At 33.5% G+C, this 15,286-nt stretch overlaps 1 protein-coding gene across 2 annotated transcripts in view; it reads left to right on the forward strand.

Annotated features, from left to right (window-relative positions):
* waw (Translation factor waclaw) overlaps positions 1 to 15,286 on the forward strand; it is a 554,624-nt gene that overhangs the window by 449,134 nt on the left and 90,204 nt on the right. The window lies entirely within an intron of this gene.

The following is a 15,286-nucleotide window of genomic DNA, read 5'->3' on the forward strand; positions in this document are numbered from 1 at the left end:
AATTAAGTCCGAATATAATCCTTTTAATTCACACTTGTTCAAAAACTGGGATTTAATCCTTTTAAAGAATAAATATGTCTTAACAGGTCAGAGACTGAATAGCAACTGCGCTATTGTCTTCTCTTAGTTCGTAATCAGTAGAATAATCATTATTCCATTTAGAGTCATACACAATTTTTACTGGTGTCTCATCAACAGGCTCAATATGCTTTTCGTCTTTGGTATTATTTGGTTCATTGACTGTTTGATCAATGTCAGTAACGTTTGTTTACTGCTTTGTTTTTCATCGATTCCTCTTTATATTCCATAGTGATATTCTCTGACAATGCCATTTTTATTTTTCTGGCAATTTCACTGTCTATTATCACATTATTTTTACACAAGTAACAGTTTCGGCACGTAGACAAGATATGGTTTACGATATTAGTAGGCCTTTCTTTTATTGACCTTCCGTTGAATGATAATACCCGAAAGGTTACGATTGGTTGTATCAGTAGGTAATGTGTTACCTGCAACAGTAGCAAGGAGTTGTCCTCTATCATCAACGATTATTTTTATGTTGGCGTTCTCTTTGAGTGCAATCATCTCTGGAGATCTCAATCTCGCATAACCACCAACATAAGAGTTGAATTTCTTCGGTATTCCAAAGAAATTTCATTCCTTACTGTCATGACAATGCATGCATACATTTCCAATAGTGCTACAACTTGTACTTGTTTCATGGTTTAAATACTTCTCCTCGTCGGCATTCAATGCTACAATAACATTGGCATGTGAACACACTTTATTAAAATGCGCCATCTTCACTTTTTTTAAGATATGACTTATATGTTTATCGTTCCACTACGTAAAAAATACTGATTTATTACATGCAATAGACTACACAAAAAACTAGCGTTTACGGTCAAAAACCCTTATTAGCATAGATTTTACGGAAATAGTTTTATTTTTCGATCCAAAATGGACCTAAGTTTCACATTTGAACGAGAGAATTGTATTTTCCGTAATTTTCTTACAGAAAACTAGAGTTTTCGGTCAAAAATCCTTATTAGCTCAGATTTTACGAAAATAGTTATATTTTTCGATCCAAAAATAGACTTAAGTTTCACATTTGAACCAAAGAATTTTATTTTCCATAATTTTCTTACAAAAAAACTAGAGTTTACGGCCAATAACCCTTATTAGCTCAGATTTTTACAGAAATAATTTATTTTCGATCCATGACAGGACTTAAGTTTCACATTTGAAGCAGAGAATTGTATTTTCCATAATTTTCTTACAAAAAACTAGAGTTTATGGTCAAAAACCCTTATTAGCTCAGATTTTATAGAAATAGTTTATTTTTCAATCCATAACTGGACTTAAGTTTCACCTTTGATCCAATGAAATGTATTTTCCATAATTTTCTCACAAAAAACTAGCGTTTACGGTCAAAAACCCTTATTAGCATAGATTTTACGGAAATAGTTTTATTTTTCGATCCAAAATGGACCTAAGTTTCACATTTGAACGAGAGAATTTTATTTTCCATAATTTTCTTACAGAAAACTAGAGTTTATGGTCAAAAACCCTTAATAGCACAGATTTTACGGAAATAATTATATTTTTCCATCCAAAAATAGACTTAAGTTTCACATTTGAACCAGAGAATTTTATTTTCCATAATTTTCTAAAAAAAAAAACTAGAGTTTACGGCCAATAACCCTTATTAGCTCAGATTTTACAGAAATAATTTATTTTTCGATCCATAACTGGACTTAAGTTTCACATTTGAAGCAGAGAATTGTATTTTCCATAATTTTCGTACAAAAAACAAGAGTTTATGGCCAATAACCCTTATTACCTCGGATTTTATAGAAATAGTTTATTTTTCGATCCATAACTGGACTTAAGTTTCGCATTTGAAGCAGAGCTCGCGAAACTATTGCAGTTTCTATAAAAATGAACGAATTTTTATCCAACAGCGAAATCAAAATGAATTAGCATGTGATACTCTTCATTTAAACTTAAAATACGCAGAAAGATGTTTTCCGTGAAACTATTGCAGTTTCTATAAGAATAGATTAAAACGAACAGAAATTATTCCGTATATGAAAGGGGCTGTCCCCTCCTCAAAGTCTCGCTCTTTACGCTAAAGTTTTACTCTGTCTCACAACTTTGTTTTTTAAAACAATAAAAACTTTAGCGTAAAGAGCGAAAGCATGAGGAGGGGGCAGCCCCTTTCATATACGGAATAATTTTTGTTCGTTTTAAGTTTTAATGTCGCTCCTTACTTTCAGTTTAAAAAACTAGTTTTTTTTATTTAATACAACATCAAAATCAAATCCAAATGAAGCTTCCGAACCATTGTTTTCATTTAAACTCAATACACCTCAAAAGATGATTCTCGCGAAACTATTACAGTTTCTATAAAAATGAACGAATTTTTATCCAACAGCGAAATCAAAATGAATTAGCATTTGATACTCTTCATTTAAACTTAAAATACGCTGAAAGATATTTTCCATGAAACTATTGCAGTTTCTATAATAATAGATTAAAACGAACAGAAATTATTCCGTATATGAAAGGGGCTGTCCCCTCCTCAATGTCTCGTTACTTACGCTAAAGTTTGACTCTGTCTCAAAACTTTTTTTTTTAAAACAATAAAAACTTTAGCGTAAAGAGCGAAGCGTTGAGGAGGGGGCAGCCCTTTCATATACAGAATAATTTCTGTTCGTTTTAAGTTTTAATGTCGCTCCTTACTTTCAGTTTAAAAAACTTGTTTTTTTATTGAATCCAACATCAAAATCAAATCCAAATGAAGTTTCCGAACCATTGCCTATAATAGTATTTCACTTTTAACTTACTGCTTTTATACTCAGATAGGAAAAATGTCACGTGGCAACAGAATATAAAATATTTTGTACAAACTTTATCATTTTAAGCTGATTGCCTTTCTCATAGTCTTTATGCTTGATACCTTTTTTGTTGTATTTAGGCGAAAATATTTGTTTTGGTGCACACACCACTTGTAAACGACACTTTGTCGCTGCATGATATCTTCTAATGCTTAAAAAGGGTACTTCAACTCAAGATATGAAAATCAGCCCCTACTGGGGTGTTTCCCCTTTTTCTTTAATTTATGAAGATTAGCTTTTGTTTGTAACTTTAAAAAATATTCTAAAACCTAGTAAACTATACATATATGGATACAGCATTAAAACTAAACTACTTTTCGAGCCTAATTATTTTTCAGCATTCAGTTTTTGGAGATTTGGTAAGTAATACCGAGGGTTGATCTGATTAGCCGCTAATTACATCAAACCCCTTGTGAATTTTTTCACATGGTACAAAAAAAAAACTATTTCAGACTAGTACAATGTGATGTTTTGTTTTCTATCAAGGCACAGAAAAGATTCATATGACCATGGTTACGAAGTGTTTATAGATTTGTTGGTCTTTAAAAAGACCGTTGGATAGTCATGGGGGTGATGGGTGTTATAAAAATTCATCATTCTTCATCATCCACTTGATGTGATCCCAATCTATATCACGGATTTTGTTGTTCTTCTTCTTCTTCCTGGGATATCTTATACACATATTCCGAGAAGGAATACTTATCGGCACCCATGTGCTAAAAACTCGAACTTCGTCCTCCGAGTTGTGTATTTTACTGGAAAAAACCTCACAATTCAAATTTTCCAAGTTGAATATAAGTATTTCAGATTTGCATTTGTCGATTAAAAGTTTATTGGTGGGTACATTCCCTTTTGCATACAGTGCTGTTACACCAAAAAAAACATATCTCTCTAACTTCCTCTTGTACAATGGATAGATCCTTCCTTTCGTCATATAATGGAGGTATCACTCTATCATATAAACCTAGTTTGTTTATAACATATAATGTATTGCGCCACATGTCTCTATTGTGACATACATATTGTAGTTGATATGCCAGTGGTGACTACAATAGAAACGCACATTCAAAAATCACCCCACATGATGACTTCTTCAAGCCATTGAATTCGCAATCGAAAACTTCATACATCCTTGAAGTTAGCTTTTCAAACTGTACAAAATTATAATTTGAAACTCGATTATATAGTAAAAAAAAATGAATAGATTAACATTTAGCCAAGACGCACGGGTTTTTGACACGGATAATGAACTTACCCTAAAAGGCATGTAGGCCATATATATATTATGAATTAGAAATCTGACTTACATGAATGAGGACTCAGAAACCCGTTCCTCATCGCATATACCACTATTATGTAATTTCTCATAGAATCATAGTTGAATGCACCCTGGTAAGGTGTGACTATCCTTGGTAACTTAATGTACTGGTTAAACCGCGTTATATATTCATGCATCAGGCGAGAGGTAAGACATATTACGCAATCACTGGTGAAACCTATATATCACTGTCCTTGGTAAGTCAATGTACCGGTTAGACTATACTCTATATTTTCGTGAAATTCCATGAATTTTTTCAATCAATAGACCCATTACTACTAACTTACAGCCCTTACCCTGAGGGTTGTGGGTTGTTGTCAAACACCCAATTCACAGAACTTTCTATTTCCTTTAGCGCTCTAGCCCTTTCAGTTTCTCTAACCCTTTCATTTTCCGATCGAATGAACCCTTTTTGAACTTTCTATGAAAACCGTTTCTATTAAAACCTTATATTCCCCCAGGCATAGCTTACAAATCTTTCTTTTAGGACGGGGGGGGGGGGTGTGATCTTCAAAGGCTTATTTTCCAGAAATTTTAACTAAGTTGAACAAAATGGCTATCTCGAAATTTTGATTGGATGTGTTTGGGGAAATAATGAACATGAGAGGGGGGTTAGTTGCCATCCGATACCTTTTGACTATTAAAATGGGCACTCACCCTTTCAATTTTCAATCAAATGAGCCTTTTTTAAAGTTTCCGTAACAACACTTTCTATAAAAACCTTATATGCCCCCAGGGCATGACTTACCGTCCTTGACCTAAGGGCTGTGGGAGGTTGTCATTCTCTAAGACATAATTTCCAGAAATTTCAACTACTAAAAAAATGGCCATCTCATAATTTTGATTGGATGTGTTTGGGGAAATGGTGGACGTGTGAGCGGATTATCTCTCTACTATTAAAAGGGTTACTAGCCTTTTCAATTTCCAATGGAATGAACTCTTTTTGAAGTTTCTATGGAAACCCTTTCTATAAAAATGTTTTTCGCCCCCAGGGCATAACTTACAACTCTTACTCTGAGGAATGGGGTATTCATCCTCAAAGACCTAATTTCCAGAACTTTCAACTACGTTTGACAAAATTTCTATCTCAAAATTTTGATTGGATGTGCTTGGGGAAATGGTAGGCGTGAGGGGGGGATGTGGGGTAATTTGCCCTCCAATCACTTTCGACTATTACAAAGGGCACTAGCCCTTTCCATTTCCAACTGAATCCGTCCTTTTTGTAGTTTCTGCGACGACACCATCTGTACAAACCTTATATGCCCCAGGGCATAACATTGCAACCCGTGCCCTAAGGATTTAAGGGGGGTTGTCATCCTCAAAGACCTAACGTCAAAAATTTTAAACTACGTTGAACTAAATGGCCATATAAAAATTTTGATTGGATATGTTTCGGGAAATGCGGTCGTGATGGGGGAGGGGGTAAATACTCTCCAATAACTTTTGACTGTTAAATGGGCCTCAAGGCCCGTGCCCTGAGGCATTTGGCAGATTGTAATCCTTCAAAGAGAGAATTTCCAGAACTTTCAGCAACGTTGAAAAATATGGCTATCTCAAATTTTGATTGGATATATGGGCATGAAAGGGGGGCTAGTTGCCTTTCAATCACTTTCAACTATTGAAAAAGGACGCTAGCCCTTTCATTTTCCTATCGAATGGGTCCTTTTTGAAGTTTCCACAGCAACATTTTCTATGAAAACCTTACATGCCCCCAGGGCATAACTTACAACCCTTGCTGCAAGGGTTTAGGGGGGTTGTCATCCTAAAAGAACCTAATTTTATGAACTTTAAGCTACATTGAACTAAATGGCTATCTCAAAATTTCAATTGGATGGGCTTGGGGAAATAATGGGCGTGAGAGGGGGGCTAGTTGCCTTCCTATCACTTTTGACTATTAAAAAGGGTCCTAGCTCTTCCAATTTTTAATCAAATGAGCCCTTTTTGAAGTTTCTACAACAGTACTTTCTTTAAAAACCGTATATGCCCCCAGATTATAACTTACAACCCTTGCCCTGAGGGCTGTGGGAGGTTATCCTCCTCAAAGACATTATTTCCAGACATCTCAACTACGTTGAAAAAATGGCTGTCTCAAAATTTTTATTGGATGTGTTTTGAGAATTATTGGACGTGAGATGGGGGTTATTTGCCCTCAAATCAGTCTCTACTATTGGAAGGTGCACTAGCCTTTTCAGTTTCCAATCGAAAGAGCCCCTTTTGAAGTCTCTACGACAACTCCCTCGATACGGAGTGCCCTGCTCTAAAACAAAAAACAAAACAAAAATAATACATTGTGTCATCATTGTTTTTTTACTTATGCAGCGCTATTGCGCTGCCTATGGTTCCAGGCTTGAAAATTTTGAATCTAAAAATAGAGGTGAATTGTTTGGAGGATTTGGATAGGTTTCAAACAGTTCGTGGTAACGAAACTCTAGAAACCGAAACCGAAACTCTAGAAAACGGGTTTTTGATACCAATAGATATATCAAAAGAATCAGATTTTAATGCTGATTTCAAATATATAACTTTCATCAAGTTTAGTGCTACCTATCAAAAGTTACGTGCCTGAGAAAATTTGGCTAATTTTCAAAAAAGGGGAAAAGACCCCTTAAAAGCTATAGAACCTTAATGAAAATCACACCATCATATTCAGCGAATCAGAGAACCCTACTGTAGAGGTTTCAAGATCCTATCTACAAAAATGTGGAATTTTGCATTTTTTGCCAGAAGAAAGATCACGGATGCGTGTATATTTGTTTTGTTTTTTTTTTCTCCAGGGGTGATCGTATCGACCCAGTGGTCCTAGAATATCGTGGGAGGGCTCATTGGAACGGAAATTAAAAGTTCTAGTGCCCTTTTAAAGTGACAAAAAAAATGGAGGGCAACTAAGCCCCCTCCCAAGCTAATTTTTTTCCCAAAGTCACCCGATCAAAATTTTTAGATAGCCATTTTGTTCAGCAGGGTCGAAAATATGATAACTATGTCTTTTAGGATGACTTAATCCCCTTAAGTTCCCAGAGGGAGGGCTAAAAGCTATGAACTTTACCCAATGTTAACATATAGTATTGGTTATTGGGAAGTATACAGAAGTTTTCAGGAGGTTTTTTTTCTGGTCGTGGGTGGGAGGGGGGGGTCGGTGGGTATGGTGGAGGATCTGTTCATGAAGGAAGTTTTCATGGGGGAAGGGAAATTGCCATGAAGGGGGAGCCGGACTTGCCAGCATTTTTTATTGTTTCTTGGGACTTATACAAAAATATTCAGGAAGTATTTTTTATTGAGGGGGGGGGCTAGAGGAGGGGGTTACTCTGGAGAATATTTCCGTGGAGGATATATCTTTGGGGTAAGGGCCATTTCTATGAAGGGGGCGCCGGATTTCAAAGCATTATTTAAAAAACGATCAGAAATTAAATAAAAAAAACAAGTTTTTCAACTGAAATGTAAGAAGGAATATTAGAACTTAAAACGAACAGAAATTATAACGTATGTGAGGGGTAAAAAACGATCACAAATTAAATAAAAAAAAACAAGTTTTTTAAACTGAAAGTAAGGAGCGACATTAAAACTTAAAACGAACAGAAATTATTCCGTATATGAAAGGGGCTGTCCCCTCCTCAACGCCTCGCTCTTTACGCTAAAGTTTGACTCTACCTCACAACTTTATTTTTTAAAACAATAAAAAACTTTAGCGTAAAGAGCGAGGCGTTGAGGAGGGGACAGCCCTTAATATACGGAAAATTACATTTCAACTGAAATGTAAGAAGGAATATTAGAAATTAAAACGAACAGAAATTATAACGCATGTAAGGGGGTTCTCCCCCAAGTCAATACCTCGCTCTTTACGCTACAGTTTTTTTTAGAGCTTTCAAAAGAGCTATCTATTCTAATTAAACGGCCTTTGTGATTCAGGGGTTTGGGGCTGTACCCTCCGCAACGCCTTGCTCTTTAATCTAAAGTTTGACTCTGTCTCACAACTTTATTTTTTAAAAAAATGAAAAAATTTAGCGTAAAGAGCGAGGCGTTGAGGAGGGGACAGCCCCTTTCATATACGGAATAATTACATTTCAACTGAAATGTAAGAAGGAATATTAGAACTTAAAACGAACAGAAATTATAACGTATGTGAGGGGGTTCTCCCCCAATTCAAAACCACGCTCTTTAAGCTACAGTATTTTTTATTGATTTAAAAATATCTATCTATTCTAATTAAACGGCCTTTTTGATTCATGGGTTTGTGAATCAAATTTTTCTTTAACTTTTAACGTAAAGAGCGTGGTATTGACTAAGGGAAGAACCCCCTCATATACGTAATAACATATACGTAATAAAAAAAACAATAAAAAAACAAGCGATACGGCTCAATAGTAATTGAAACTTTTTAAAACGGAATTTTGATGTCAATAAATGTATCAAAAGAATGTGTTTATAATGCTGATTCTAAATATACAAATTTTATTAAGTTTAGTATTACTCATCAAAGGCTACGAGCCTGAGAAAATTTACTCGATTTTTTAAAGAGGGGGAAACATCCCCTACAAGTGATAGAATTTTAATGAAAATCACACCGTCAGATTCAGCGTATCAGAAAACCCTATTACATAGGTTTCAAGCTCATATCTGCTAAAATCTGCAACTTTGTATTTTTTGCCAGAAGAAAAATATACGAATATAGAAGTTAGTTACGTAAGTTAATTTGTAAAGACATCCATTTAGCAAAAGAAAATTAAAATTTTTATGCAAATAAAAGCTGCATTAACTAAAAAACGATCAGAAATTAAATAAAAAAAACAAGTTTTTTAAACTGAAAGTAAGGAGCGACATTAAAACTTAGAACGAACAGAAATTATTCCCTATATGAAAGAGGCTGTCCCCTCCTCAACCCCTCGCTCTTTACGCTAAAATTTGACTCTGTCTCACAACTTTATTTTTTAAAACAAAAAAAAAATTTAGCGTAAAGAGCGAGGCGTTGAGGAGGGAACAGCCCCTTGCATATCCGGAATAATTTCTGTTCGTTTTATGTTTTAATGTCGCTCCTTACTTTCAGTTTAAAAAACTTGTTTTTTTTATTTAATAGTTACCAAGAAAGAGAGAGTTTACTTCTTAAAATTGTTTGGCTCAAAACCTGTTCGTTCTTCCTATTTTATCGCAATTTCCCGCCTCAGAGCTAATAATGAGAATTTCTTTTCTTTTTCTTTGTTATTTTGTTAATATTTGTTATTTTTCATTTTTGATACTTAAATAGTTTATTAAAAATGTTATTAAAATGCTTTAATAAAAAGTTAAACAAATTGTTTTTAAAATGTTTTAGTAATTTTAAACTATTAAAAACGTTAATATCTTATTAAAAATGTTATTGAAAATGTTATTTAAATATTTGAAGGTTATTGTTAATATATGCTGAAATATTATTGCTAGTTTTTAGTTAATATCTGTATATATTTGTTATTGAATTTTGTTGTTATTTTTATTGAATATTGTTTAGTAAAATTAATCGCGTAATCGTTATTAACAGTAAGCATTAGGCTGTTAAACATTGCTGTTTATTATTGATAACAATAATTGATATGGAAATCAATTATCAAAATATATGATATTTTCATTACTTATAAAAAGAATCAATTTATTTCATAAAATGGATCAATCAAGTGTTTAACTGAGAGTGTTTAACTGAGAGTCTTATATTCAGGATGTGATATTTAAAACAAAGAGTGGACTTGACTTTTATTAGAACTGAATTGTATTCTTGTACTCTGAATAGCAACTAAATTATTGGCCTTGGACAAATTATAACTTTGCCACTGACAATAATGAATTTATTATGAAGATCAACTTAAGGCTTTGCAGCAACTGTTAGTGAAGTCTGATCCGCAAACAGACCAGTCATTTCATTTAAACTTTCAAATGAATGAGGAAGACCATTTGCATGAATCAAAAATAACTGTGAATCTGAAATAGAATGTTGGGCAATTTTAATATTAATGAATAACAGTGTGTTGAATAGGTCCAGAATAGAATTTATATCAGCTTAGAAATTTCTATCCTTTGAGTGCCAATTAAGAATATTCGATTGAATATTAATCACAACAGAATTCTTAGGCTTTAGAGAAATTGAACAAAATCAGCCAATTGTAAGCAAAAGTCGAAAGGATTTATTGTGATTTAAAAAATAGTGTCAGTTTTCAGTTTAGTGGTACACGTCCAAAATTATTAGCTAAATTAATTTGACTATTATCAGATAAAGGGGGAATATACCACCCAAAAAGTATCTAGTCTTGCTGAAAGTTGCATCATCGAATTTTAGATGACCGAACATCCCTCATAGATAACGAAACCCCTTACTTTCTTCACATAAAAAACCGTTTTCCATTTATACGGGTACTTTTTTACCAACAGTGCCGGCATGGATCCAGTGGCCATGGAAATTTGCCAGGAGTCTTATTGTAACAGAAATTTCTAGTTCCCTTTTTAGGTGCCAACGGTGATTGGAGGGCAACAGGGCCTACTCTAACCTCCTATTTCTAACTCCTTCAATTTTTAAAGTAGCTTCTTTAACAAGAAAGTTTCGATTATAAAACAAGTAAACACCCAAAGGTAGCGTGCCCGTTGTAAACCTAGGGGTAATTTCTCAAAATTATGAACAATTTCTCATCTAATAGTTCGTGTAAAGAATCGGTGGCTAAAGAGCCTTGGGCTGATGGTAACCAAAACTCTAAAAGAAAAAAAGTTATCTTTATATATTCATCAAAAGAATTTACTTTCCATAGTGGTACCAAATATTTAAAATTGTTGACTTTTCCAGCTACCGTTTAAAAATGTCGAGCCTGAAAAAATTGCTTAACTTTCTTTAAAATGGGAAGAGATCATGGGGAAAGTTTTATCATAAAATTCCGCTTAACAAAAGCTCTGAAGCAAAGGTTTCGAGTCCCTATTTGTAAAAATACAGAATTTCGAATTTTTCCGAAAAAATGCTCACCGATGTTTGTCTTTTTTTCTGGGGTGGTCGCATCAGAGCAGTGGTCCTAGAATATCGAGAAGGCTCTCATTAAAAGAGGTCACGCCACAACAAAGAGCCAGTTACTGATGTTTAGACCCGCTAAATATTAATGTTAGCCTAAAAGTGGGCAAAATTGGCCAAGGGTTGTTCAAAAGATAGTTATGTTGCTTATTGGATCATAGCCCATACTAAGATGCTGCATACCATTCCTCCTTAAACAAGTAAATCAAACAGTTCGTGGTAACGAACTGTAAGTAAGGAGCGACCCAGCTCAATGGTAAACTAAACTCTAGAAAACGGGTTTTTGACACCAATAGATACATCAAAAAAATTATATTTCAATGCTGATTTCAAATATATATCTTTCATCAAGTTTAGTGCTACACATAAAAAGTTAATTGCCTGAGAAAATTTGGCTAATTTTAAAAAAAAGAGGGAAAGACCCTCTAAAAGCTATATAACCCTAATTAAAATCATACCATCATATTCAGCGTATCCGAGAACTCTACCGTAGAGTTTTCAAGCTCCTATCTACAAAAATGTGGAATTTTACATTTTTTGCCAGAAGAAAGATCACGGATGCGTGGTTATTTGTTTTTTCCCCAGGGGTGATCGTATCGACCCAGTTGTCCTAGAATATCGTGGGAGGGCTCATTGGAACGGAAATTAAAAGTTCTAGCTTTTTAAGTGACCAAAAAAAATGGAGGGCAACTAGGCCCCCTCCCACGCTTATTTTTTTCCAAAAGTCACCCGATCAAAATTTTGAGATAGCCATTTTGTTCAGCATGGTCGAAAATATCATAACTATGTCTTTTAGGGAGACTTAATCCCCCGAAGTTCCCAGAGGGAGGGCTAAAAGTTATGAACTTTACCCAATGTTAACATATAGTATTGGTTATTGGGAAGTATACAGAAGTTTTCAGGAGGTTTTTTTCTGGTAGTGGGAGGGAAGGGTGGGTCGGTGGCTATGTTGGAGGATCTGTTCATGAGGGAAGTTTTCATGGGGGAAGGGAAATTGCCATGAAGGGGGCGCCGGACTTGCCAGCATTATTTATTGGCTATTGGGAAGTATACAACCATTTTCAGGAAGGATTTTTTCTGGGGGGGGGGGGGGGGCTAGAGGGGGGGGTTACTCTGGAGAATATTTACGTGGAGGATGTTTATTTGGGGTAAGAGACATTTCGATGAAGGGGGCGCCGGATTTCCAATCATTATAAATTAAATCGATCATTAGACGAGCAGAAATTAAATAAAAAAAAAAAGTTTTTTCAACTGAAATGTAAGAAGGAATATTAGAACTTAAAACCAACAGAAATTATAACGTATTTGAGGGGGTTGTCCCCCAAGTCAAAAACACGCGCGTTACGCGACAGTTTTTCTTATTGATTTCAAAAGAGCTATCTATTCTAATTAAACGGCCTTTGTGATTCAGGGGTTTGTGAATCAAATTTTTTTTAACTTTTAGCGTAAAGAGCGTGGTATTGACTATGGGGAGAACCCCTTCATATACGTAATAACATATACGTAATAAAAAAACAATAAAAAAACAAGCGATACGGCTCAATAGTAATCGAAACTTTTAAAAACGGAATTTTGATGTCAATAAATGTATCAAAAGAATGTGTTTATAATGCTGATCCTAAATATATAAATTTTATTAAGTTTAGTATTACTCATCAAAGGCTACAGGCCTGAGAAAATTTACTCGATTTTTTAAAGAGGGGGAAAACATCCCCTACAAGTGAAAGAATTTTAATGAAAATCACACCGTCAGAATTCAGCGTATCAGAAAACCCTATTACATAGGTTTCAAGCTCATATCTGCAAAAATCTGCAACTTTGTATTTTTTGCCAGAAGAAAAATATACGAATATAGAAGTTAGTTACGTAAGTTAATTTGTAAAGACATCCATTTAGCAAAAGAAAAGTAAAATTTTTATGCAAATAAAAGCTGCATTAACTAAAAAACGATCAGAAATTAAATAAAAAACAAGTTTTTTAAACTGAAAGTAAGGAGCGACATTAAAACTTAAAACGAACAGAAATTATTCCGTATATGAAAGGGACTATTCCCTCCTCAACGCCTCGCTCTTTACGCTAAAGTTTGACTCTGTCTCACAACTTTATTTTTTAAAACAATAAAAAACTTTAGCGTAAAGAACGAAGTGTTGAGGAGGGGACAGCCCCTTTCATATACGGAATAATTTCTGTTCGTTTTAAGTTTTAATGTCGCTCCTTACTTTCAGTTTAAAAAACTTGTTTTTTTTTATTTAATTGACTAAAAGAACTATTTTCATCGTTTAGTAAACTTCTTAATTTTGATTCGCAGTCCTCAGTAGTCTTGACAACTAAAGTGTTACTCTCATCTGCTTTTGTAATTGTAATTAATCCATCCTTTTCCAAGTTTTTTAAAATTCTTATATCTTTGATGGTCATACTAGGAAATTCCAGTTTAAATTAAGAAGTTTACTAAATGATGAAAAAAAACATACAAGAAGCTATCGTATAATCAAACAGGCTCTGTTACAAATAATTTTAAGAACGAATTAAAGCGTTTAAAGTATGAAAGGAAATTTACACCTCAACTTTATTACAAATGCCTGCCACGCAGTTCCTTGTGTCATAAGTTACATGGACTTCCCAAAATTCATAAGCCTAACCTACCATTACGACCAATTGTGTCAAGTGCAAGGTCACCAACAAGTGTTTTGAGGAAGTTGTTAGTGTCAATCTGTAAACCACTTTTGTCTCCTCAAATTTTGTACATTATGAATTCTTTGAATTTGGTTGAAAAACTGAAAAATTAGAAATTTCTTCAAGTTCTTTGCTTTCATGCTTCGACATTATATCAATGTACACAAATATTGATGTATAAGCAGCCGAAAGTCTTCTAGAAAGAAAGCGGTTCAGAAATTTGGACTTGATTAGTGGCAAAACAGATTTGGAAGTTTCCGTAATAATGTATTTATCAAGGTTGTGCAACAAGTTATCTTATATTTTCCAATTCAGAGGGGAGCATTTCGAAAAAATTAAATGGTTGACCTATGGGGACCCCTTTATCTCCATTATTAGCAAATATTTTAGTGGAAGATATTGAAACAATTGCGTTAGATTCATACTTTTTAAAACATATTTTTTGGGGCCGGTATATTGATGTCATTATTTTAGTATGGGAATATGTGGAGGAGGAATTAAAAGGATTTTGGAACATCTTAATTTTTTTTTTTTGGGGGGGGGGATTTAAAGTTTACTGTCGAATTAGAAGAGAATGGGAAACTTCCTTTTCTTGATGTTCTTCTTAAAAAAATAGTCTGGATTTGAAAATTTGCAAATAACAATAGATTTTTGTTTTATAGTTCCGGTCACGCTCGCCAAGTAAAAATTAATTTGATCATTTTTTTAACTGACCGGATCTTTAGTATTTGCTCTCCAAAATTTTTTGAGGAGGTGTTGTCTTTTCTAAGAAAAATACTAATAAGTAACATGTATCCAGAGCGGATAACTAACCAGACTTTTTCAAAAAGAAGAAGGACCGGGATTGAAAGCAAAATTTTCGTGAAACTCTTGAAATAAAGAAAATCTTATTCAAGAATATAGGTTTGAATCGGGACACTGGTGAATTTGGGCTGAACTCTGCGACAATTTACTAATATCTGACAGAGTAAAGTTCAATTCATCCAATATAGTTGACCTCTGCCCAAATGTTATATAATTGAACGTTAATGAACCGAATGCAAGAAGGTCAAAGAGGCTAGGTTCCACCTTTACTTCGAAAATAACTAAAGAATTAAACAAATGTGTATTTTTATTTGAGTTCGTATATTAACTATTAATTATATATATATATATATATATATATATATATATATATATATATATATATATATATATATATATATATATATATATATATATATATATATATATATATTATATATATATATATATATATATTATATATATATATATATATATATATATATATATATATATATATATATATATATATATATATATATATATATATATATATATATATATATATATATATATATATATATATATATATATATATATATA

The sequence above is a fragment of the Artemia sp. Qi Xiang Cuo genome, chromosome 5 (assembly GCF_049724085.1).
Source record: "Artemia sp. Qi Xiang Cuo chromosome 5, ASM4972408v1, whole genome shotgun sequence".
Lineage (NCBI taxonomy): Eukaryota > Metazoa > Arthropoda > Branchiopoda > Anostraca > Artemiidae > Artemia > Artemia sp. Qi Xiang Cuo.